Below are 25348 nucleotides of genomic sequence, written 5' to 3'. Positions count from 1 at the left end.
TGAAGTGTTGTAACTACATTTAACTGCATGTTTATAAAGAGATTTATTGTCTCTCAGGTCCTACAGTTACTTTTAGGAAGCTATAGCACTAGTACTGATATAACATAGGTATCAGTGTTGTAGTCAGAAGTGACAACACGAGTGAGATCTAGCAGAAAACACAGAATACAGAGCATAGAGATATCGGTGTCAGTTACACATAAACTTCATTAGCTTCTAAAATAGAAACAGAGGAACAAAGAAACTAATAGTTTGTTATCTAGTCTATGACGGCATCAGAGCGAGGCTCCCATTCGAACCTATAGAAACACGCTCGCATTTACATTGCTGTTAACTTGTAATACCAGCGCACATTAGCGTGCACTGGTATTATTACACAGTGGAGCACAAATATCACTTTCATGAATCTGACCCAGAGTGCCACCATCTTAGGTACTGGCAGAAAGTCTACCACTATGCAGTATAGTGCTTTTCTTTCTTTTCTGCAGTGTAAGGATCCCTGAACCCACCCACCCCCCTGACCCCTCCCAAGCAGTTCTCTAACCCTTCCCCCTCCCAGTTGTGGCAGCCATCTTAGGTGCTGGCAGCTGAATGCCAGTACCCAAATTAGAGTATTTTTTAATTTACTTACTAATATTTTTTCTGTAGCATAGTGGTCTCCCCCTCTCCACCTCTACCCCTGCTTGTGAAAAATTAGTAGGCCCCTCTCCTCTTTGGTTTTACATTTGTCTGTAGTGTAGCTTCCCATTCCTCCCTATCCTTACCATACTTTACTTCCGTAGTGTAGGGTTCCGCCCCTATTTCCCCCTCCCAAATCCCCACCCGCTGCTTAGCCATCTCCATCCCCTCTGCACTGCTCTGTTTGTAATACAGTCACCATGTGATCCCTGTGATTCACTATCACATTGATCACATGACCACCCTGGGCTTTGACTTACCCCGGACACGGCTGCAGGCAGGTGCGGGAATGCAGGGATCCTCTCACAATGCGGATCAAAAGGGACGACGAACCATTATGTCACTAGGATCCTTAAGACCTATTTTTTGTGACATAATGGTACGTCCTTTTAGCAAAAAGGGGTTAAAGTTACGGTTGCAGCAGCCTGTATGACAGGCAGTTAATTTTAAATATAGTGTAAAACTTAGGAAAGGGGTTAATGTTTGAAAGGGAGTTACAATTAGGAAGTGCCTTCATTTTAAGAGGTTTAAAAGTCATGTGAACTGTAAAATTACACACACATATGATCCTTAACCTTTGTTTTGACATTTTACCAACCTAAAGCACCATATATACTGAAAACTTCAAAACTGCAGTAAGTAGCATAGAAAAGTTATGTACACTAGAGGTACCAGAGTGGAGGGTGAACTGGATAGGTAAAAAATGCCCATTTTCAATTGTACTGAATATTGTGTATACAGACAATAAGATATTTCTGTCCACGGCCTCAGAGCAGGCTGACAAGTTATGGAGCAGTGGTCTTTAGACCGCTGTTTCATAACTTCTGTTTCCGGCGAGTCTGAATGTTCGCCGGAAACATGGGGCCTCAAGCTCCATAAGGAGCTTGGTAAATACAGTGGGGCAAAAAAGTATTTAGTCAGCCACCAATTGTGCATGTTCTCCCACTTAAGAAGATGAGAGAGGCCTGTAATTTTCATCATAGGTAAACCTCAACTATGAGAGACAAAATGTGGAAACAAATCCAGACAATAACATTGACTGATTTGGAAAGAATTTATTTGCAAATTATGGTGGAAAATAAGTATTTGGTCAATATCAAAAGTTCATCTCAATACTTTGTTATATATCCTTGGCAATGACAGAGGTCAAACGTTTTCTGTAAGTATTCACAAGGTTGTCTCACACTGTTGCTGGTATGTTGGCCCATTCCTGCATGCAGATCTCCTCTAGAGCAGTGATGTTTTGGGGCTGTCGCTGGGCAACACGGACTTTCAACTCCCTCCAAAGATTTTCTATGGGGTTGAGATCTGGAGACTGGCTAGGCCACTCCAGGGCCTTGAAATGCTTCTTACGAAGCTACTCCTTTGTTGCCCGGGTGGTGTGTTTGGGATCATTGTCATGTTGAAAGACCCAGCCACGTTTCATCTTCAATGCCCTTGCTGATGGAAGGAGGTTTGCATTCAAAATCTCACGATACATGGCCCCATTCATTCTTTCATGTACACGGATCAGTCGTCCTGTTCCCTTTGCAGAGAAACAGCCCCAAAGCATGATGTTGCCACCCCCATGCTTCACAGTAGGCATGGTGTTCTTTGGTTGCAACTCAGCATTCTCTCTCCTCCAAACACAACGAGTTGTGTTTCTACCAAACAGTTCTACTTTGGTTTCATCTGACCATATAACATTCTCCCAATCTGCTTCTGGATCATCCAAATGCTCTCTAGCATACTTCAGACGGGCCCGGACATGTACTGGCTTAAGCAGGGGGAACAAGTCTGGCACTGCAGGATCTGAGTCCCTGGTGGCGTAGTGTGTTACTGATGGTAGCCTTTGTTACGTTGGTCCCAGCTCTCTGCAGGTCATTCACTAGGTCCCCCCATGTGGTTCTGGGATGTTTGCTCACCATTCTTGTGATCATTTTGTCCCCACTGGGTGAGATCTTGCGTGGAGCCCCAGATCGAGGGAGATTATCAGTGGTCTTGTATGTCTTCCATTTTCTAATTATTGCTCCCACAGTTGATTTCTTCACACCAAGCTGCTTGCGTATTGCAGATTCAGTCTTCCCAGCCTGGTGCAGGTCTACAATTTTGTTTCTGGTGTCCTTCAACAGCTCTTTGACCTTCACCATAGTGGAGTTTGGAGTGTGACTGTTTGAGGTTGTGGACAGGTGTCTTTTATACTGATAACAAGTTCAAACAGGTGCCATTAATACAGGTAATAATTGGAGGACAGAGGAGCCTCTTAAAGAAGAAGATACAGGTCTGTGAGAGCCAGAAATCTTGCTTGTTTGTAGGTGACCAAATACTTATTTTCCACCATAATTTGCAAATAAATTCTTTCCAAATCAGACAATGTGATTGTCTGGATTTGTTTCCACATTTTGTCTCTCATAGTTGAGGTATACCTATGATTAAAATTACAGGCCTCTCATCTTCTTAAGTGGGAGAACTTGCACAATTGGTGGCTGACTAAATACTTTTTTGTCCCACTGTATGCCCCATAGTGTATATATAGAGTAATAACACAATGAGGTCTGTGTTACCTGCAAGTTCAGCTCAGTTGATTGAGTTTTGGCATTAAAGGAATATTTTAGTCAAAATTAAACTTTCATGATTCAGATAGAGCAGTAATTTTAAGCAACTTTCTAATTTACTCCGATTATCAATTTTTCGTTGTTTCTTTCTTCTTCGTTATTTGAAAAAGCAGGAATGGAAGCATAGGAGCCGGCCCATTTTTGGTTCAGCACCTGGGTTATGCTTTCTGATTGGTATCAAGAGAACAATGAAAAATTGATAATAGCAGTAAATTAGAAAGTTGATTAAAATTACTGCTCTATCTGAATCACACAAGTTTAATTTACACTATACTATTCCTTTAAAGTACAAAAAATCTATTTCATATACAAAATAAACAAAAAGGAACAATTTCCCATGAATATTATACTCTGCAATTGGTATAACAAATTAGGAGAAACACATTAAGGCGAACACAATTTTAGAGTACACTGTCCCTTTGACCCTTTTTGAAGGTATTACATTTAGAGGTCTAATTTTAGGTAAGGGTTATAATTAGGTAAGGGTTAACTTTAGGAGTTACAATTAGGAAGTGGAAAATTAAAGGGGGTTAAGTGTGAAGTGAATATTTTTTTAAGGTAGAGGGTTAATTAAAGGTGTTGTATTGTGTTAGTGGTGAAAATATAAATATATGTTCTAAATTAAAAGTTCATTTTCTATGTATTCAAATACTAACCATTAAAAAGTCTTCTAGCAAGTTAAACAATCCAATGTATTTTAATAAAAACAAAGTTACATTACTAAATATGTGTTATAATCTATTTGTCTTTACAGATGCAGAGGATGTCTGTAGTATTTGTTCTGCTAGCTCTCTGGAGTAATGCCCCACTGGTGACCAGCTTTAGCCTAGAGGAGCTTGGCAGTGTAACGAAGTACATCAGCGACACCATTAAAACGTAATATTTTATTTTGATAACATAGTACTCTTAAAGGCACAGTAAAGTCCAAATTAAACTTTCATGATTCAGATAGGTCGAATTTGAAATAGTATTTCTAGTCTAAAACTGTGTTTAATAAATGTAACATTTAAATTCAAAATAGTATTTCTAGTCTACAACTGTGTTTTACAAATGTAATATTCGAATTTAAATGTGACATTCGAATTTGAAAGTGAATTTCGAAAACTGTACATAACATTCGATAATAGAATTTTTAAGAATATTCGTTCAACATTCTATTATGAAAATCGATTTTCTACAATAACATTGGTTCTAACATTCAAATTCGAATATAAACACATTCGCCCATCCCTACTCATTAATTCTCCATTTGCAAAATACAGCCCCAAACTGGCAAGGAACCACCATGCTTCACTGTTGGCTGCAGACACTCATTCTTGTACCACTTTCGAGCCCTTCAGCAAACAAACTTTCTTTTGCTACAGCCAAATATTTAAAGATTTGGCTCATCACTCCAGAGCACCGGCTGCCATTTTTGTGCACCCCAGTTCCTGTGCTTTTGTGCATAGATATTAAACATTTTTGTTTCACAAAATCCATAACTACTGCTCTTTGATTGCGGAATGGATCGTTGGCCATAACGATCACAGTAAAGCAGTAATGTACGACTTGTAATACCGGTGAGCTGACTATTCTGCAGTCAAAGGCCATTTTTTACGCCGTAAAGCTGTACCGCACAACTTGTAATCTGGGTCTTTGTATTTTTATTTTTTTAGTTTTTTTTTAAAGAGCTTTATTGTAAAACAGTTAAACAAACAGACTTGGTTCTAGTTACAATATGAGCCTTGCAATTTTCCCACATTAGGAAGTTATACATGAAATATATTGGCATTTGAACAGTATGAATTACCAAGTCTTATTCAGATCTTTGCTCTTAGTGGAGTTAGATGATGCCCCTTTTCCGTACCCAGTGGTAGATGATTTAGCCACTTTTGGACCATAGAGCAAATATCCGTATGGTATTAGTGGGTGGATGGGGCAGAGATGATTAGCTTTTCAAACATTCAATTTCTATATACAGAGTTGGTATGTTAGTGCAATTAAATCCCGGTCCAAAGAGAACCGATTCTATCATCAAATATCGTAACAAAACCATTTATAGTTTTACATCCTATTGAACCTGGATGTCAACTAGATATTGTTAGTAGTATGGGTTAGGACGGGTAGGATGAGGAAGGGAAAGGGGGGTTGCAGGGTATGGCTTTCTGATGAGTGTGTATATTTCCAGTGGTCTGCTTGTGTGTCGTGTGTGTTTGTGTAGTATTTAACATTAAGGGCTTTAGATCTTAATTAATATTGTTGTGTATCCACACGAGAAAGGAGTCACTGCTTGGGGTTGTCCCAATTATTATCAGTTGTCTTTGTATGTGTTCCATCTTAGTGTCATGTGTTCATGTGTGTCTAGTTTGCCTGCTTTGAGAAAGTGGTACCTCTCCATGATAAGCTGGTATTCTACCTGCTGTTTCCACGTTGATATGCTATTCACCTCTGTGGATTTCCATTTTTGGGGTATAAGTGCTTTAGCGCTATTGAGCATAATGAAGAGTAGTGTTTGTTTTATTTCGTCTTTTAAGGTCGGGATGTTATGGAATAGAAGTAGACTCGGGTCTCTGGGTGTTTTTGTGTCTAGTGTTTTGTTGATGCATGTAATGATGTCTTCCCAGAAGGTTCCCAGTCTTTCACATCCCCACCACACGTGGTACATATCAGCTATCTCCCCACAACCCCTCCAGCAGCGGTTACTGGCATGTTTATACATTTTTTGGATTCTCATTGGGGTAAGGTACCATCGCGACATGTATTTAAAGTTCGTTTCCTGGATCTTGCTAACACTGATGCTTTTTTGTGGTTTCCGCAACCAGTCTTTATAGGCAATATCTATGTGTAGTTCCCTATGCCACTTGTGGCAGTAGGATGAGAGCTGTTCCGCATCAGGAGTCAATAGTATTTTATATAGTGTTGAGATAGTATGTCGAGGGTAATGTGTAGATGTGCACAAAGCTTCAAAGGGAGTTAACTGCCTGGTCATGTTCTGTTTCATTTTATGTGTGTTCAGGTAATGGGATATCTGTGTAAGAACCATGTTAGTGGGGTGTCTCCTATCATATTTACCAACTCTTCCCGTGAGCCCACCTTATAGCCTGAGATTATGTTTTTGATTATATATTCTTTTAATTGAGGGGGTTTCCCTGGGTCTGTTTTGATCTGTGATAAAAAGGGTAGGTCCGGGTTCGCCACGAGTGGGGTTAATGGAGCAGGTCTAGTTGTAATATGTGTGCTGGTGTTTATCAGTGCATCCCACTGCTGGAAAAGCTCATCCAGCAATGGGAACCCCCGAATAATGTTTGGTCTGTGCTTCGCTTGTAGCCAGGCCAACCATCCCACATTTTTAACTTGCAGTATTTCCCTATCTATTGGGATTCATTGTTTGGAATTTGAGTTGTGACTCCAAACTATTATCCGTTGTATCAATGTTGCCACCCTATACTGTCTTATATCCGGGATCCCCAATCCTCCCCTCTCTCATCATATGTAGGGTTTTTCTGGGAACTCTTGGTTTAATCCCGTTCCATACAAATTTTTCTATGTTGCCTTGCAATTGGGTGATATAGTCTTTTGTTAGTGTGATAGGTAATGTCTGTAGGACATACAGTATGCGAGGGAGAATGTTCATTTTTATGACATGTATCCTTCCTATTCAGGATAGGGTTTTATTCTTCCAGCTTGAAAGGTTATTGGTTATTTCTTTGAGCAAAATGCGATAGTTCACCGTAAATAGGTCTTGTAAGTTATGAGTGATTAGAATACCTAGGTATTTTATTTGTGTTGGTTGGAATTTGATAGGGCACGTTGATCTTAATTTATTTAGGATATGTGCCGGAACATTTATGCTAAGTAATTCAGACTTAGTCAAGTTCAAATGAAAGTTTGATAACCTACCATAGTCTTCTAGTGTTTTTAATAGGGCCTGTAGAGATTTATCAATGTTTGTCAGCGTAAGCAATACATCGTCGGCGTACATTGCCAGCTTGTATTCAGTCTCTTTGGTGGATATGCCTTTGATGTCACTATTTGATCTAATTTTGCATTCAAGCACTTCTATTGAAATAGCAAATAATATTGGTGAGAGGGGGCAGCCCTGTCTTGTGCCATTTTTTATTTTAAAGGGTTCTGAGAGAACCGAATTGGCTTTAACCCTGGCTGTTGGGTCAGCGTAGAGTGAGAAGATTTTTTCTATGAAATTGTTACCTACGTTCATTCCCCGCAGTGTGGCCCTGAGAAAATCCCAATCCACCCTGTTGAAGGCCTTTTCAGCATCTGTCGAGACGAGGGCCAGTTCCTGTTGTGTATTGTGTGCTAGAGCAATTAGTTTCAGGATTTTGAGGGTATTATCCCTCGCCTCCCTGCCTGGAATGAAGCCCACCTTGTCAGGGGCTATAAGTTGCGGGAGAAGAGGGATCTTTACATCGGTGTTTAGGAGGGATATTGGCCTAAAGTTTTCGGGAATGTTTGGGGTCTTACCGGGTTTCCGGCAGCACTGTAATGTGGGCTTCAAGCATCAATGTTGGGAAACAGTTTGTGCTTTCTAGGGAGTTAAACAGGCACATCAACCTCGGGGCTAGGCTATGAATATATTTTTTGTAGTATTTGGTGCTAAACCCGTCTGGGCCTGGGATTTTCCCGTGGGTAATGATTTGATTGCTTTTTTTATTTCTGTGATATTAATCGGGGAGACTAGCATTTCTGATTTGTTATCATCTAACTTAGGTAAGTTTATCTTGGCTAGATAATCAGATATGGCTTGTCTTTTGCTGTTCAATGTGTCAGTGCTATCAGCGTCTTGGGATATGTTATATAGGGATGAGTAATAAGCGCAAAATTCCCCAACCAGAGAGGTGCTATCGTATTTAGTCTGGCCTGTCTTAGTTCTTATTCGGTGAATGTGTGTTTTGAGGTGTTTACGCTTTAGTGATCTAGCAAGTAGCTTCCCCGCTTTGTTCCCCTGTTCATAGTATTTTTGTTGAAGTTTTAGAGCCCTATTTTGTTGTTCCCGTTGCAGGAACGCATTAAGTTCCGATCTTGCATCTATCAGGCGGGTGCTAAGTTCGGTGTTCTTTGAGTTTTGTTTATGGGAGTGCTGCAGTTCCTTAAGGAGGGTGTTATATTTAATTCTGTGTTGCTTAATAAGGTTCGCCTTGTGCTTTAGTAATTCCCCTCTTATAACACATTTATGTGCCTCCCATATGTTGACCCAGGTTGTGTCTGGTGTAGTGTTGATGAGGAAATATTCCACTAATGTTTTTTCTATGTCGGATTGGATAAGAGGGTGATCTAATAAATTGTCCTCCAGCTTCCATATATATTGAGTTATCGGGCTATCAGGCCATGTGATTTGGCAAATGACTGGAGCGTGATCTGACCACGTTGCAGGGTGAATTGATATGCGGTTGATAAGTGTGAGTCCGACTGAGTCTGTTAGAATATAATCAATCCTGGAGTATAGTTTGTGCGGATAAGAGTAAAATGTGAAATCCCGGATGGTAGGATGTAGTGTGCGCCATGCATCATGTAGTGCTAGGGATTGGATTTGGTTGTTAATGTGTTTGATGTCCCTTTTTGGTATGCTTGTGGAGCCCCCTGATGTGTCCAATACTGAGTTAAAGGGGACGTTGAAGTCTCCTCCGATGAAATGTGCCCTTAGCATTATCTAATATTTTCCCAGAGAGCTTACGCATGAACGCAAGTTGTTGCTTATTTGGGAAGTATACATTTACAATCGTAATGGGCCGGCCATGAAGTAGACCTGTCAAAATGAGTGTCCTCCCTTCTATGTCTTTTTCTGTGTGTGTGATTTCTAGTGGGATGTTTTGTCTGATTAGTATACCTACTCCGCTTTTTTTGGCAGGGTCGGATGAGAAGTATGCTGTGGGGTATATATGGTGATGCCATTTTGGTTCTTCTCCTTTTTTAAAGTGTGTCTCCTGGAGTAAAATTATATCTCCTTTCTGCTTGTGCAAATCATTTAGTATTATTGACCTTTTTTAAGGTATATTGAACCCTTTGACATTAACTGTTATAATGTTTATTGGATGTGTTGAGGGTGCCTTATTCATCTTAGTTTTATGAGTTGTGTGGTATGTGTGTTAATACTTTTTGTGTTGGGGTTATTGAACAGCCTAAGTGGACCACTGGAAAACCTGGTTGTTTCTTTCTCTCGTTTGTGAAAGATTTTTGTCTATGATATGCACTGAGTATTGTGTGATTGGGGTATCAGTGAGTAGGGAGAGGAGGAACAATGGAGCGAACAGTAATAAATAACAATACAAGTTATATAACAATGCGCTTAAATAATATATACGCTGAAAAACAAAGAAACAATTTGTATCAGTTATAATAAACACAAAAGTGATTATCGATCAAGTACCAATCCGGTACAAACCTAGTGCAACAATTGAAGGCTATGGCCCTCACCCCCAGAGGGGCATTCATATAAACATAAGGTCAAGTTTGGTAGCAGGGTGCCACATGGCATGTAAGGGTTAACAGGGGTATTACATTACATTACGCTGCCTCCATATCTTGGGCTTTTTAGATTATTTACATACTATGTGTTGCTATTTCTCTGTGCCCTTTGTGGTGTTTAGTGATGGCTCGATATGTTTAGGCTATGTGTGAGCCGTAATATCGCCCAAGGTGGTCGCTATATTACACCAATGTCCCATTAAGGATGTGTATATTGTTTTGAAAGGCTCTTTATATTGTTTGTTCTGACCATAATTGATATTTTTAATTGTTGTTTGTGGAGGCAGCTGAATACTACAGGGAGTGCATAATTATTAGGCAAGTTGTATTTTTGAGGATTAATTTTATTATTGAACAACAGCCATGTTCTCAATGAACCCAAAAAACTCATTAATATCAAAGCTGAATATTTTTGGAAGTAGTTTTTAGTTTGTTTTTAGTTTTAGCTATTTTAGGGGGATATATGTGTGTGCAGGTGACTATTACTGTGCATAATTATTAGGCAACTTAACAAAAAACAAATATATACCCATTTCAATTATTTATTTTTACCAGTGAAACCAATATAACATCTCAACATTCACAAATATACATTTCTGACATTCAAAAACAAAACAAAAACAAATCAGTGACCAATATAGCCACCTTTCTTTGCAAGGACACTCAAAAGCCTGCCATCCATGGATTCTGTCAGTGTTTTGATCTGTTCACCATCAACATTGCGTGCAGCAGCAACCACAGCCTCCCAGACACTGTTCAGAGAGGTGTACTGTTTTCCCTCCTTGTAAATCTCCCATTTGATGATGGACCACAGGTTCTCAATGGGGTTCAGATCAGGTGAACAAGGAGGCCATGTCATTAGATTTTCTTCTTTTATACCCTTTCTTGCCAGCCACGCTGTGGAGTACTTGGACGCGTGTGATGGAGCATTGTCCTGCATGAAAATCATGTTTTTCTTGAAGGATGCAGACTTCTTCCTGTACCACTGCTTGAAGAAGGTGTCTTCCAGAAACTGGCAGTAGGACTGGGAGTTGAGCTTGACTCCATCCTCAACCCGAAAAGGCCCCACAAGCTCATCTTTGATGATACCAGCCCAAACCAGTACTCCACCTCCACCTTGCTGGCGTCTGAGTCGGACTGGAGCTCTCTGCCCTTTACCAATCCAGCCACAGGCCCATCCATCTGGCCCATCAAGACTCACTCTCATTTCATCAGTCCATAAAACCTTAGAAAAATCAGTCTTGAGATATTTCTTGGCCCAGTCTTGACGTTTCAGCTTGTGTGTCTTGTTCAGTGGTGGTCGTCTTTCAGCCTTTCTTACCTTGGCCATGTCTCTGAGTATTGCACACCTTGTGCTTTTGGGCACTCCAGTGATGTTGCAGCTCTGAAATATGGCCAAACTGGTGGCAAGTGGTATCTTGGCAGCTGCACGCTTGACTTTTCTCAGTTCATGGGCAGTTATTTTTTGCCTTGGTTTTTCCACACACTTCTTGCGACCCTGTTGACTATTTTGAATGAAACGCTTGATTGTTCGATGATCACGCTTCAGAAGCTTTGCAATTTTAAGAGTGCTGCATCCTTCTGCAAGATATCTCACTATTTTTGACTTTTCTGAGCCTGTCAAGTCCTTCTTTTGACCCATTTTGCCAAAGGAAAGGAAGTTGCCTAATAATTATGCACACCTGATATAGGGTGTTGATGTCATTAGACCACACCCCTTCTCATTACAGAGATGCACATCACCTAATATGCTTAATTGGTAGTAGGATTTCGAGCCTAAACAGCTTGGAGTAAGACAACATGCATAAAGAGGATGATGTGGTCAAAATACTAATTTGCCTAATAATTCTGCACTCCTTGTAATATATGTGTGCAACTTATTGCAGGAGAGGATACATTTTTACATTATCAAATACAGTAGCTGATTTACAGACAATTCCATATGTTATACTCATCTGTTCAGTGCAAGGGGTATTAAACTCTGTATATAAGAGTCCTCTATTGATTGGTGCTTCTTAGGGAAGAAGCTGCCTGTTGAGAAGATATATTGGCTTTAGGGTCTTCTGTGTTTTGGCCCATTTGTCTTTGCACTCTAATTTGCGGGTAGTCTGTAGGTGGAGGGATTTGCATCTGCAGAATTTCACAGAATGTCGGTAGATCATCTATGTTGCGAAACGTTGCAGATATATCTCCTTTTGTGCCTGTAAGACTTACAGGGAACCCCCATCTGTATGGTATCTTCTGTGATCTCAGTACTCTGGTCACTAATTGCAGGTCTCTGCGCTTTTGCAATGTGGCAGGGCTCAGATCCGTGAAGATTTGAAGAGATATGCCCGCATGGGTGAGTTGGTTCTTTTGACGAGCATGTCTTAATACTTCTTCCTTGTCCAGGTAATTGAGGAATTTCACTATAATGTCCCGTGGTAGGGCTTTTGCAGGTGGCTTAGATCTCAATGCTCTATGAGCACGTTCCATTGTTATGTCCGATGAGGTGTTGGTACCTTTTACAGTTCTAAAAATATCTTGCAAGTATCCTGGGATTTCTGTGGGCTGGATGCTTTCTGGTACACCTCTTATCCGCAAATTATTTTGGCATCCCCTGTTGTCTAGGTCTTCTACCTTTTCCATGAGGTTTTGAATAATTTCCTCTTGGTTATATGAAAGGTGGGATAGGTGTTGAATGTCTTGTGTCGCAATATTATGGCCCTCTTCTAATGTTGAAACTTTGCGTTCCACTTTCTTAATGTCTTTTTTAATTTCATTGAACATACCCCGCATGTCTGACATGGCTGTCTTGATTTCGTCTTTTGTTGCCAGTAGTTGCAGGTCAGCTTTAGTGATTTCTCCGGATTGACCATCTGTCTGTGTATCTACTGGTTGTGCAATTCTCTGTGCCATTTCTGTTGTGTTATTGTCCTTCTGTGGGACACTCTCTTTATTCTGTCTCCATCTGTGCTACAAATCCAAGGGGGATTTTGCAGTAATGTATCATTCAGAGGTTAGGTGTTTGGCTTATACCCTAGCAGCCGGTCCGGTGATTCTGTGGGGCCTCACATTGAGATCCTTTCTGCATCGGCCTCTAATTAGTGTGGCCTTGTCTCGTTACAGCTTGTGGATTGATCCCATGAGATCTGTGGGTGCTCCGGTGTTATCTTCTGCCATTCGCTGTGCCCAGGGATCCTCCACGTGGCGTCCGCAACCTGCTTGGCATTTAGGCCACGGTGCGCTGCTGTTTACGGATCCGGTGTTTAAATTAGCCTTTGATGTTCGTTATCTGCCGATATTTCAAATCCCTTGCTGCTAGACAACCCTTCTGCGTCCGATGCTGTTTATCTGTCCCTGCTAGCTTTGTTGAAAATGCCCATCTGGGGGGTACGGGCCCAGGAGCTACACTATCTTGCGGCCATTACACTGTGCGGCCAAGATCCGCCTCCTGGGTCTTTGTATTTTGTTAATTTATAAAAAATAAACAGTTTTTTTCACACCTGACTATAACTTTGGCACAGTACTGTATATAATGGCTAAAGTTCTTCATATACTGGGCTAGATCACAAGTGGAGTGCTAAGTGGCTGGTTATTGCTACCACAGCCTCGTGGTAGCAATTAGCGCTTAAAAAATTAACCAGAGGTCAGGTCTCTGGTTAATTTTATAAATATGCCCCAAATGGCCAAATTCTTTTTTTTTTTATTATTTTTTATTAAACAAAAAAAAAAAAGGAAAAAGATGGCGGCATCTTTATTTTTTAATAAATTTACTGCACTAGGCAGTATTTTCGGGTTAAAGTTGGTGGGAGTGTGTTGTTAGAAAAAAAATGGCACTAAAAAGTGCCTTTACATTGTGGTCAATGGGAACTGTGTGTTCCCAGTAAATATATATGTATATGCTTTTATAATATATATTTAGGTATTAATGTGTATATATACATATTACCACATAAATATATATGTATATAAGCATATACATATATATTTTCTGCCATCGCTGCACTTCTGGCGCTAAAAGTCTGATGCCTTCTGTGATTAACTTGTAATACCAGCGCAAATTATCGTGCGCTGGTATTACAAAGTGGAGCACTAATATCGCTTGCATGCAAGCGATATTTAGCACTCCACTTGTAATCTGGCCCACTATACATTAAGGGATATTTTGCAAGTGGAACACAATCTATCTATCTGTCTGTTTTGAACTCTTGGGGATCGATTTAGCAATCTGCGGAGTACAGGGGCGTACATATGCCCCTGTCTGCCGCAGCTTGCCTCTGGCAGAATTCAGCATTGCACATGAGTGCTGTTTTGCCCTCACATGCAATCCCTCCCCCTGCCCAGCCAATCACGCGCAGGCAGGAGCTGTCGAGACTGGGGAGATTGAAATTCACCACCTTAGAGGTCTTATGACCGCTGCTTGTTAAATACGGACCGCATGTTCTCTTGTGAGAACCTGCAGTCTTAGGGGATCAAAAGGCTTGCAAAACCTTTGATAAATCGATCCCTTGATATAGGCACCACATCATATAATGGTTTTGTTTATTTTCCCACACCTGGTGCCATTTCAGAAAAATAATTTAGTTAAACATTCTAAAAGCACACTGCAAATATGCAAAACAAAATGTTGTTCCCACGTAAAATGCTTTTTTGTTGTTGATGTCAAATGCCTTTGTATTGACGGACGTGCCATTTTAAAACATTATTTCACACTTCTTGATTTATTAAATGTGTAAATAAAAACAAGCTGCATCCAGGTGGGTTTTCGAAAATGGCAGGGTGCCACCTGCCATTTTCAGAATTCACCAGGATGCAGCGTAAGCAAACAAAGCATTAAAAAAAAAACACGCAACCGACCACACGAAATATTAATGAAAAAACACGTAACCGCCCGCACAAAATAATAAAAAAATCTAACCGCCCGCATGAAGTATAACAAAAAAAACTAACCACCCGCACAAAGTATTAACAAACACCTAAACCGCCAACCCCTACATCACAAAATAATATAGTAATTAACACCTAAGTTGCAAATTAAACAACGCAAATAACATCATTAATATATTAACCCCTAAACCGCCAACCCCCCACTTCACAATAAACCTAATTAACCTATTAACCCCTAAACCGCCAAACCCCCACATCGCAATAAACCTAATTAACCTATTAACCCCTAAACCGCCAACCCCCCACTTCACAATAAACCTAATTAACCTATTAACCCCTAAACCGCCAAACCCCCACATCGCAATAAACCTAATTAACCTATTTACCCCTAAACCGCAAACCCCCACATCGCAATAAACCTAATTAACCTATTTACCCCTAAACCGCAAACCCCCACATCGCAATGAACGTAACTAACCTATTAACCACATAAACTGCCAAACCCACACATCGCAATAAACCTAATTAACTCCAAAACCGCGAACCCCCCACAACGCAAATAACTAAATTACTAAGCCCCCTAACCTAACACCCCCTAAATTAACCCCAATTACAGAAAATAAAGAAATACTAAGTTACAATTAAAATAAAGAATCCTAAAAATATCCTAATATTATTTAAAATTAATCTAAAATTACAACAAATAAATGTCTAAAATTACAGAAAAAAAAAAATAACTAAGCCTAATCCCTATTGCCTAGATTTAGAGTTTTGCGTTAGAAGGGGTGCGTTAGCTACGCGTGGTTTTTTTTCCCCCGCACCTTTAAAACACTGCTGGTATTTAGAGTTATTAAAGGGCTGCGTTAGACTCCAAAAAGGGAGCGTACAAGCATATTTACCGCCACTTCAACTCTAAATACCAGCGTTGCTTACGGACGCGGCCAGCTTCAAAAACGTGCTTGTGCACGATTCCTCCATAGGAAACAATGGGGCAGTTTGAGCTGCAAAAAAGCAGCGTTCAGCTCCTAACGCAGCCCCATTGTTTCCTATGGGGAAACACTTCCTATGTCTGCACCTAACACCCTAACATGAACCCCGAGTCTAAACACCCCTAACCTTACACTTATTAACCCCTAATCTGCCGCCCCCGCTATCGCCGACCCCTGCATTTTATTATTAACCCCTGATCTGCCGCTCTGTACACTGCCGCAACCTACATTATCCCTATGTACCCCTAATCTGCTGCCCCTAACATCGCCGACCCCTATATTATATTTATTACCCCCTAATCTGCCCCCCCAACGTCGCCGCTACCTTACCTACACTTATTAACCCCTAATCTGCCGACCGGACCTCGCCGCCACTATAATAAATGTATTAACCCCTAAACCGCCGCACTCCCGCCTCAAAAACCCTATAATAAATTTTATTAACCCCTAATCTGCCCTCCCTAACATCGCCGACACCTAACTTCAAGTATTAACCCCTAATCTGCTGACCGGACCTCGCTGCTACTATAATAAATGTATTAACCCCTAAAGCTAAGTCTAACCCTAACCCTAACAACCCCCTAAGTTAAATATAATTTTTATCTAACGAAATAAACTCTTATTAAATAAATTATTCCTATTTAAAGCTAAATACTTACCTGTAAAGTAAACCCTAAAATAGCTACAATATAAATAATAATTACATTGTAGCTATTTTAGGATTTATATTTATTTTACAGGCAACTTTGTATTTATTTTAACTAGGTACAATAGCTATTAAATAGTTAATAACTATTTAATAGCTACCTAGTTAAAATAATTACAAAATTACCTGTAAAATAAATCCTAACCTAAGTTACAATTAAACCTAACACTGCACTATCAATAAATTAATTAAATAAACTACCTACAATTATCTACAATTAAATCAACTAAACTAAATTACAAAAAAAAACCCACTAAATTACAAAAAACCCCCACTAAATTACAAAAAATAAAAAAAGATTACAAGAATTTTAAACTAATTACACCTACTCTAAGCCCCCTAAAAAAATAACAAAGCCCCCAAAATAAAAAAAAATGCCCTACCCTATTCTAAAATAAAAAGTTTACAGCTCTTTTACCTTACCAGCCCTTAAAAGGGCCTTTTGCAGGGCATGCCCCAAAGAATTCTGCTCTTTTGCCTGTAAAAAAAACATACAATACCACCCCCAACATTACAACACACCAGCCACATACCCCTAATCTAACCCAAACCCCCCTTAAAAAACCTAATACTAAGCCCCTGAAGATCTCCCTACCTTATCTTCACCACGCCGGGTGTCACCGATCCGTCCAGAAGAGGCTCCGATGTCTTCATCCTATGCGGCAAGAAGAGGTCCAGAAGAGGCTCCGAAGTCTTCATCCTATCCGGCAAGAAGAGGTCAGAAGAGGCTCCAAAGTCTTCCTCCTATCTGGCAAGAAGAGGACATCCGGACATCTTCATCCAAGCGGCATCTTCTATCTTCATCCATCCGACGAGGAGCGGCTCCATCTTCAAGACCTCTGGCGCGGAACATCCTCTTCTCACGACGACTAGACGATGAATGAAGGTTCCTTTAAGGGACGTCATACAAGATGGCGTCCCTCGAATTCCGATTGGCTGATAGGATTCTATCAGCCAATCGGAATTAAGGTAGGAAAATTCTGATTGGCTGATTGAATCAGCCAATCAGATTCAAGTTCAATCCGATTGGCTGATCCAATCAGCCAATCAGATTGAGCTCGCATTCTATTGGCTGATCGGAACAGCCGCGACATAATAACAAGCTCAGTTCTGTGAGCCTTAACAAGCAAGATGGCGGCTGTGGTAGAGTGGGAGAAGACAGTCTTACGCACTCTTGAGACTTCCTTTCAGCAGCTAGAGTTGAAGCTGCTTAGTCTGTTCACAGTGAAGACACCTGGGCTCGATCCGATATAAATTGTCGCCAAAATCTGTGCGGGTTTGGTATCCTATATACAGCGTAACCTAGAAGTTACGCTCGTATATTTCTGCCGTCGGCCGTAGTTTTTTTGGCCATAGACAGGTATACCAAACCAGCGCAGTTTGGTATCCAATATACAGCGTAAGGACTTACGTGGCGAAAATGGAGAAATCTTACTCCATTTTCACTTCGCCACAAAAGCAGCCGTAAGAAGCCTTACGCTGACTATTGGAGCCCCGTAACTACCTAAACTACCTGCAAAATAAAACATAACACCTAACGCATGCGCAATGTCTATCTACCTGTCAACCGCGATCCCCCGCCGGAATCCCTAATAAAGTATTTAACCCCTAAACCGCTGCTCCCGGACCCCACCGCCATCTACATAAACTAACCCCCTACTGTGAGCCCCTAAAACCGCCACCATCTAACTGATATATCCCCTAATGTGAACCCCTAAAACCGCCGCCATCTACCTTATCTATCCCCTAATCTGACCCCTTACACCGCCGCCATCTACCTGATCTATCCCCTAATGTGAACCCCTAAAACCGCCGCCATCTACCTGATCTATCCCCTAATGTGAACCCCTTACACCGCCACCATCTACCTTATCTATCCCCTAATCTGACCCCTTACACCGCCGCCATCTACCTGATCTATCCCCTAATGTGAACCCCTTACACCGCCGCCATCTACCTTATCTATCCCCTAATCTGACCCCTTACACCGCCGCCATCTACCTTATCTATCCCCTAATCTGACCCCTTACACCGCCGCCACCTATATAAAAATTATTAACCCCTTATCTAATCCCCCTATACCGCCGCCAGCTATATTAATATTATTAACCCCTAATCTAATATCCTTAAAGTAATAAGCTCTATTACCAGCCCTTAAAAGGGCCTTTTGTGTGGCTTTGCCCCAAAGTAAACAGCTCTTTTGCCCTATAACCTGCCCTCCCTACACCGCCGCCACCTATTTTAATAGTATTAACCCCTAATTTAATCTACCCCGCCGCCAGCTATATTATCTATATTAACCCTAAGTATATTATAGTTAATAGAGTTATTACATTATATATATTAACCCTAATTATATTAGGGTTAATATAGTTAATATAGTTACTATAGTATTTATATTAACTATATTAACTCTACCTAACCCTAACACCCCTAACTAAATTCTTATTAAATAAATCTAATTCATATTATAAACTAAAATATTCCTATTTAAATCTAAATACTTACCTATAAAATAAACCCTAAGATAGCTACAATATAATTAATAATTACATTGTAGCTATGTTAGGGTTTATATTTATTTTACAGGTAAATTGTTAATTATTTTAACTAGGTATAATAGCTATTAAATAGTTATTAACTATTTAATAGCTACCTAGTTAAAATAATTACCCAATTACCTGTAAAATAAATCCTAACCTAAGTTACAAATACACCTACACTATGAATAAATTAAATAAACTACAAATATCTATCTAAAAATACAATTAAATAAACTAAACTAAATTACAAAAAACAAACAAACACTAAATTACAAAAACAAAAAAGATTACAGCAATTTTAAGCTAATTACACCTATTCTAAGCCCCTTAATAAAATAATAAAGCCCCCCAAAATAAAAAATTCCCTACCCTATTCTAAATTATAAAATACCCAGCTCTGTACCAGCCCTTAAAAGGGCTTTTTGCGGGGTATTTACCCCAAGTTAACAGCTCTTTTGCCTGTAAAAAAAAAGAACACAACACCCCCCCCCCAACATTACAACCCACCACCCACATACCCTTATTCTAAACCCACCCAAACCCCCCTTAAAAAAACCTAACACTACCCCCCTGAAGATCTCCCTACCTTGTCTTCACCCAACCGGGCCGAACTCCTCATCCGATCCGGGCGATGTCTTTATCCAAGCGGCAAAGAAGAAGTCTTCATCCCGGCGATGTCTTTATCCAAGCGGCAGCAAAGTCTTCTTCCATCCGGCAGCATCTTCCATCAAGCGGCATCTTCAATCTTCTTTCTTCGCTCCTCCGACGCGGAGCATCCATCCCGGCCGACGACTGAACGACGAATGAGGTACCTTTAAATGACGTCATCCAAGTTGGCGTCCGTCGAATTCCGATTGGCTGATAGGATTCTATCAGCCAATCGGAATTAAGGTAGGAAAAATCTGATTGGCTGATTGAATCAGCCAATTAGATTGAGCTTGCATTCTATTGGCTGATCAGAACAGCCTCATTCGTTGTTCAGTTGTCGGGCCGGGATGGATGCTCCGCGTCGGAGGTGCGAAGAAAGAAGATTGAAGATGCCGCTTGATGGAAGATGCCGCCGGATGGAAGAAGACTTTGCTGCCACTTGGATAAAGACATCGCCCGGATCGGATGAGGAGTTTGGCCCGGTTGGGTGAAGACAAGGTAGGGAGATCTTCAGGGGGGTAGTGTTAGGTTTATTTAAGGGGGTTTGGGTTAGATTAGGGGTATGTGGGTGGTGGGTTGTAATGTTGGGGGGTGGTATTGTGGGGTTTTTTTCAGGAAAAAGAGCAGTTTTCTTTGGGGCATGCCCCGCAAAAGGCCCTTTTAAGGGCTGGTAAGGTAGAAGAGCTTTGAACTTTTTTAATTTAGGGTAGGGAATTTTTTTTATTTTGGGGGGCTTTATTATTTTATTAGGGGGCTTAGAATAGGTGTAATTAGCTTAAAAATCTTGTAATCTTTTTTTTATTTTTTGTAATTTAGTGTTTGTTTTTTTTGTAATTTAGTTTAGTTTATTTAATTGTATTTTAGTTTAGATATTTGTAGTTTATTTAATTTTTGATAGTGTAGGTGTATTTGTAACTTAGGCTAGGATTTATTTTACAGGTAAAATGGTAATTATTTTAACTAGGTAGCTATTAAATAGTTATTATCTATTTAATAGCTATTGTACCTAGTGAAAATAAATACCAAGTTACCTGTAAAATAAATATAAACCCTAAAATAGCTACAATGTAATTATTAATTACATTGTAGCTATCTTAGGGTTTATTTTATAGGTAAGTATTTAGATTTAAATAGGAATATTTTAATTAATAATATTAATATTAGATTTATTTTAATAAGAGTTTAGTTAGGGATGTTAGAGTTAGATAGGGTTATTATACTTAATATATATATAATATAATAACGATATTAACTATATTAACCCTAATATAATTAGGGTTAATATAGTTAATATATATAATATAATAATTATATTAACTATATTAACCCTAATATAATTAGGGTTAATGTAGTTAATATAGCTGGCGGCGGTGTAGGGGGATTAGATTAGGGGTTAATGTGTTTAATATAGGTGGCGGCGGTGTAGGGGGATTAGATTAGGGGTTAATACATTTATTATAGGTGGCAGCGGTGTAGGGGGATTTAGATTGTAGGCAAAAGAGCTGATTACTTTGTGACAAAGCCCCGCCAAAAGCCCTTTTAAGGGCTGGTAAAAGAGCAGTTTTCTTTGGGGCATGCCCCGCAAAAAGCCATTTTAAGGGCTGTCAAAAGAGCAGTTTACTTTGGGGTAATGCCACGCAAAAAGCCCTTTCCGGGCCATTTGTAGGGATAAACTTAGGTTTAGTGGTAGGGATAGTTTAGTATTTTAGGGGTTAAATAATTTAATATAGATGGCGGCGGGGTAGGGGAATTAAATTAGGTGTTAATAATTTTAAAATAGATGGCGGCGGGGTAGGGGCTCACTTTAGGGGGTAGGTAAGGTAGATGGCGGCGGTGTTAGGGGCTCACTTTAGGGGGTTATAGATTTAATATAGCTGGCGGCGGGGTCCGGGAGCGGCGGTTTAGGGGTTAATAACTTTATTAGGTGGCGGCGGGGTCCGGGAGCGGCGGTTTAGGGGTTAATAACTTTTTTTATTGTTAGGATAGTTAGGGGGATAGCGGTTAGAGGGTTAGACGTGTCGAGCTATGTTTGGGAGGCGTGTTAGACAGTGCGGGTGATTTCATACTTTAGTCAGGTTTTGTAGGTGCCGGCAGTTTCTAACGTGCCGTAAGTCACTGGCGACTCCAGAAATTTGTACTTACGCAGATTTCTGGACATCGCTGGTTTATCCGACTTATGGCACGTTAGCATCTGACGGCGCCGTATATTGGATAGTTCGAGTTGCGAGCTGAAACTGCGGGCGACGCAGGTTCCCTCGCTTGCGCCGCAAACTACGCCGTATATCGGATCGCGCCTCTGGCTGGAAGTTGGCTACGTGGCCTACACAAGAGAAGGGAAGTCAGAGAGGCTTTACGTTAGCTGAGCAAGCGAAAACCCAGGCAACTATAACGGAGGACCGGCCCTTTCCTACAGCGGAACGCAAGCATATAACTATATAGAGAGCACAGACAGCGAAACATCGGGTACCACTCTCCTTTCATGTCCGCGGAAGCTGCCAGCCATATGTTCAGAGTGTTTTAGAGATATCGAGTCTCAAATTGCAGCAGTGTTTTCCACATACTCTGGAGGAGAATTTATATATGCCCAGAAATACTTGCGTTAACAAGATAGCCTTAGGGCTAGTTGCAGCTAAGACTAAGCCGTTACTTATCTTGATCTCAGAATGGAAGGACTACACTGAGGATATTGTGGGGTTTGTCTTTCGCATTAATAGCTTTGCTATAAACCTGACCTACTATCAAGCAGGATAAACTTGACATTAGTGGGTTCTGCGCCCCAAGGTGTTGCACAATATCCTGGACATTGGCACACCATCTTGATGTTCCCTATGCGCAACTGCCCCCGCCTTTGAGTTTGGCCCTGATAGAAGTTATAGATCAGGGTAGCCAACATTGAATATGTTCTTCCTTTTGCGTTTGAAAGTTGTTGTTGTTTATCTTTTCCCTATGCTTAGGGGCTTACTTTTTCTTTTGCACAGCTACATTATTTGGTGTGCCTTATTAAGTATTATAGATTTGTGTTGCCTGAGAGTTTTATATAACAATAAGTTATACCGCAGATCATAGCATTAATTTGATATATAAAGAGAGTGATGTGTGTACAACACACACCACGCCCTTAGGGGGCGCTTCCCTAATAACTATAGAGTGTCTTTAGTGGTATGTTTGATGTGTACAAAGACAAGCGACAGGATGAACTGGTATCCCTGATTAAGGGATATAACAACACAAATGATATATATATATGAGAGATCAAATGTATGGTGTCATAATAATACAACAGTATAGAACATTAATAGTAATAGACAATATCAATATTAATAATAACATTGGTTAAAAATATATTAAAAAAAAAAAAATAAAAAAAAAAATATTAAGAATAGAACTTCAACAATTGTTGTGATAGTCTTAGTAACAAAAAGTTGTGGATCCCAAACAGTATGGCAGCACTCTGTCAAAGGATGGCTATCCTGAGGTATGATATCTAAAAAAGAATAAAAAACAGAGGCACCAACATGGCCTAATATCGCCCAAACAAGATATAAAATCAGCAATGAGAATATGAATACTCACAAACAGAAAGCACCCAATGGTGCTAATGGAGCAGGCTGGAAGCTTAACAGTGATCCAGCGCACTGGGACCTTGGCACAGGGACAGTCCTAATTCTTCTCGATGTCCAGTATTCAGATTCCTATATATATATATATAAGAAGACAAACCAAACATGGTCCAATATCGTCAGGACAAAGATAAGATTGGCCCCAACCAAATGCACTTACTAGAGGGTGAGCACCAGCAGGTGCAGATACAGCAAACTGGAACCAAATCGTCGCCCAGTAGACTATAGTACAAACGATCCTCAGCATGCACCAGGAACAGTTGTGAGATATTAAAGATAATATAGACCAAAACAGCAAGTGTATATTAAAAAAATTAAAAACGCGTTGCTGTATTAATAAAGGATTTTAATTTTTTAATATACACTTGCTGTTTTGGTCTATATTATCTTTAATATTTCTCACATAGGATGGCTTTGTATTGTTATCAATCTGAGAACATAGAACTTATGGCTCCACCGTGCTAAGCAAACTATTGGTATAATATGTAGTCAGCTCTTTTCTAACTTTCCCTTAGTAGATCATAGGCTCATGAACCGTTCTGTAAGGTCATGTTGCTCTATAAGGTACCTGTGGCAATTCTCCCTATTACGGCTTTTGCCTATCCTACACTCTTTATAAATGCACAACTCTATGGTATACCTTGCTTCATATTTTTTAAATTATCACCTCCCCCCCCACCCATTTAATAACATGTCACCTAGTTTAGGTGAACTAAACATGCGTTTTTTTCTTGTCTATACCGCACCCTAAATCCTTTTAATGAATGTAACGCACTTTATTGTTAACCTTTTGTTCTTTTTTTCTTTTTCTTTTTTTTTAAGCTTAACAAGATTATTCAACATTCCATATATTTTGAACTTAAGGTTTTAAGTATCCCATCCTAAATATTACATTAAAAGGTAAAAGAGGTTCTTCATTTAGGGCCCATGAGTGGCCCCTCTACATGTTTACCTACTTTGTACTTTGCTTACTGTAACTGTATGGTCCATGAGTGGTCATTCCAATCTTATTGTGGGTATACTGTTTGAGCAACATTTATTATTTGTTTTGAGAATGTAATTTGTCATATACCTGTATTGTGTTTTTATCTGATGTGCTTGGTAACATATTCTCTAACAATTTGTTTTACCTTATAATTTGTATTGACAATTACCCATTGTTTGTTGTGAAAAGAAACTCAATAAAAAAAAAAAAATAAGAAAAAGAGGAGACCCATGTATAAAAAAAATAAAAAATTCCTGTCTCCATTTATGGAGGAGAGAATCTTATACCAGGAAGATATAGAAAATAAACCCTTTTTGACAACCTCAAAAAAAAAAAAAGTGCAGTAGGATGCCACTATAGTGTTTGAATGGATATGGAAAGGGAGCTTATATGCATTATCAAAAATATTTGACTTATAAGCCCCTGTTTCACATGTGGGTTTTTGTTTACTCTCACTAATAAAATGTGGATACATTTAAGGTTGTCCATTTCCATTGTGATTGTGCACAGGGTTTGTTTTTTTATTTTGATCTTGCAATTTGTAGCCACTATTACCTAGACGTGCAGTCACATACTAGTATGTTAGTTTAAGGGTTTATTGGATCAGGTGTAAATGAGCCAACACCAGTTCTCCATATATATTTATATATATGTATATATGTATTGCCTTATTAAAATGAATGCCTTTTTTAAATAGAATGTAGTTCTATGTCTTGTAGTGAATAATAAAGTAGGATTATGTTGTGACAGTTTAATTGAAGACACGTTGTAAGTCAATATGTGATTGTATCAGTTTGTTAATAACTACAATGTTTATCTAATTACAGAAATACCAATATGCAATACGCCTACGTTGTCAAGTTTTCTGCAGACCAATGCAACACTCTAACAGATAAAAATATAGCGAATGCGCTAAATGTAGAAAAGCTTAATCTGGATGAGATACTCAACAAAGATCAGATTTATGAGGGAACAAACCTGGTAATGGCCAAATACAGAAACCCAAACAATAATAAGAAAGATGCTATACATGCTGAATATCTTCTCTTTTACCCTACTGGATTATCATCAGTTTCCCCAGTTCAAAACCTGATGAATAAAGAGCCTGAAGCCGGATGTGTGCTGTTTTTTACTGTGAATTCGCCATGTGTGGGACGCTGTGCAAATGCCGGTGATAAAGATAGAAACATCCTAGACAAACTGAATGTATTTAGTGGAATAACTAATAAAGCTTTAGTTTACAATAAGTTCTAT

Source organism: Bombina bombina, chromosome 4 (genome assembly GCF_027579735.1).
Source record: "Bombina bombina isolate aBomBom1 chromosome 4, aBomBom1.pri, whole genome shotgun sequence".
NCBI lineage: Eukaryota > Metazoa > Chordata > Amphibia > Anura > Bombinatoridae > Bombina > Bombina bombina.
Note: the sequence above shows the minus strand (reverse complement) of the source record.